Source organism: Zingiber officinale, chromosome 10B, assembly GCF_018446385.1.
Source record: "Zingiber officinale cultivar Zhangliang chromosome 10B, Zo_v1.1, whole genome shotgun sequence".
In the NCBI taxonomy this organism is placed as follows: Eukaryota; Viridiplantae; Streptophyta; class Magnoliopsida; order Zingiberales; family Zingiberaceae; genus Zingiber; species Zingiber officinale.
The window spans coordinates 97,084,171-97,086,670 of NC_056005.1; the positions used below are offsets into that span (position 1 = coordinate 97,084,171).

Here is a 2,500-nt window from a genome sequence, read left to right on the forward strand (position 1 = left end):
TTCTCAAGGCGTCGCGGTGGCGAACCACCCCCCCCGATCCGAACACTTCACCGGACCATTCAATCGGTAGGAGCGACGGGCGGTGTGTACAAAGGGCGGGGGCGTAGTCACGCGAGTGATGACTTACTAGGAATTCCTCGTTGAAGACCAACAATTGCAATGATCTATCCCATCACGATGAAATTTGTTAAGATTACCCAAGCACGTCGCAAGGCAACAAACTCGTTGAATACATCGATTAGCGGCGTGCGACGAACATCTAAGGGCATCACGGACTGTTATTGCCTCGAACTGACCTACACGCCATAGTCCCTCTAAGAAGCTGGCCGCGAAAGGATGCATCCGCGTAGCTAGTTAGCGGTGAGGTCTCGTTAGATTAACGGAATTAACGACAAATCGCTCCACCAACTAAGAGCGGCCATGCACCACCACCCATAGAATCGTGAAAGAGCTCTCGGTCAAGAGCAAAGAGGGCCCAAATACACCTAGATGAAGTACAGGAGAGGGTTTTCGCCCAAGGATCCTTGGATGAGGAATATAAAGAAGCCAAGAGAGCTGCTGACCTCCTATCACGGGCCGAGTACCTCTTCTACCAGCAAAGGGCAAAGCATACATACTTCAAGTTAGTCGATAGAAACACCCCCTTTTTCCACTCACTAGTCAAACGGAATAACAAAAGAAGGGAAATAGTGGCTCTTGAAACAGATGATGGAGTGACTACCACTAGTCCTCAGGATGTTGCTCAGGCATTTGTTAGACATTATCAGGAGCAGCTAGGGACCCAGGCAGGGCGTACCACCTTTCAGGCCGAGTGTATGCAGTTTGGGAGAGTTTTGACGGCAGATCACCAAGCCCAATTAGCAAGGATCCCAACAGCAGAAGAGATCAGGAGTGCCCTTTTCAGTATAGGAGATCTTAAGGCACCAGGGCCAGATGGATACAGCTCAAAATTTTTTAAGCATACATGGGATACAGTAAAGGATGACTTCACCTCAGCTGTGCTAGAATTCTTCACTACTGGGCAACTTCTAAAATCATGGAACCATACATTGATTGCCTTAGTACCAAAAACAGCTCATGCAAGCAAGGTGCAAGATTACAGACCCATTTCCTGTTGCACGGTGTTTTATAAAGTGATCTCCAAGCTCTTGGCTGGCAGATTGGCAGAGGTCTCAGATCATCTCCTACACCCTGCTCAGACCGCCTTTGTCAGAGGACGTACTATCACAGATAATATCCACTTGGCACAGGAGCTCCTACGGAATTATACCCGGAAACGAATATCACCGCGATGCACGTTGAAAGTGGATCTTCAGAAGGCCTTTGACTCAGTGCACTGGGATTTCCTGCAGGATGTCTTGGCAGCATTACAGTTTCCAGCTGTTTACATTGCATGGATCAGAGAATGTATCACCACCACCTCTTTCTCTGTAGTGATTAACGGTATCATGCATGGTTTCTTTAGAGGTGGTCGAGGACTCAGACAGGGGGACCCCCTCTCTCCTTACTTATTTGGCCTGTGCATGGAGTATCTATCTCGGTCACTGGCACGACGCACTATCCGGTCTGATTTTCATTTCCATCCCAAATGTGAACCTCTGAGGATAGCACATTTGGTGTACGCAGATGATCTGTTATTATTCTCTCGGGGGGATGTCTCATCAGTGACACAGCTAGTTGAGAGCTTATCACAGTTTGCCCAGATGGCCGGCCTCACAGCCAACTTAGCTAAGTCTAGCATTTACATGGCAGGGATTGACCCCCCCACACGGGACCAGTTGCTCACCATCACAGGCTTTCAGATAGGAGCGATGCCATTCCGATACTTGGGCATTCCCATAGCCTCCCAGAAATTGAAGATTTCAGATTATAGCACACTTTTGGACTCCCTCACCCGTAGGATTGGTTCGTGGCCGAAATCTACCTTATCCTATGCCGGGAAAGCACAGCTTATCTCATCAGTCCTACAGGGGGTGGAGTGCTACTGGATGTCAGTATTGCCACTGCCCCAGGGGGTTATTGACCGTATCTATAGCATTTGTAGATCCTTCATGTGGACATCCAAGAACCCCCCCATTGCATGGTCAGAGTTAGTGAGGCCCAAGTGTGAAGGTGGTCTTGGCTTGAGGGACTTACGGGCATGGAACCAGGCACTTTTGGCAAAAGTTCTGTGGCGCGTACAGGACAAGCAAGACACACTATGGATACACTGGGTATATCACACATATTTATAGCATGTAGGGGTATGGGTGTGGTAGACCAGGCATACAGACTCTCCATTGATAAAACAACTGGTATGTATCTAGGACAGTATCCTCAGCACAGCAGGCAACCCAGAGGCAGCTGGACAGATTCTCTCTTCTTGGTTCAGTCACAGGAGGGGAGGCGGTGTTAGTAGAGCTTATGACTATTTCAGAGACACCAGAGCTAGGAAGACCTGGACTACCGTAGTATGGCAGAAGGACATCCAGCCAAGTCATGCCTTCACGGTGTGGCTTTT

At 48.9% G+C, this 2,500-nt stretch overlaps 1 pseudogene; it reads left to right on the plus strand.

Moving 5' to 3' along the window:
- The window catches only part of LOC122029298, a 6,088-nt pseudogene that overhangs the window by 426 nt on the left and 3,162 nt on the right, over positions 1 to 2,500 (plus strand).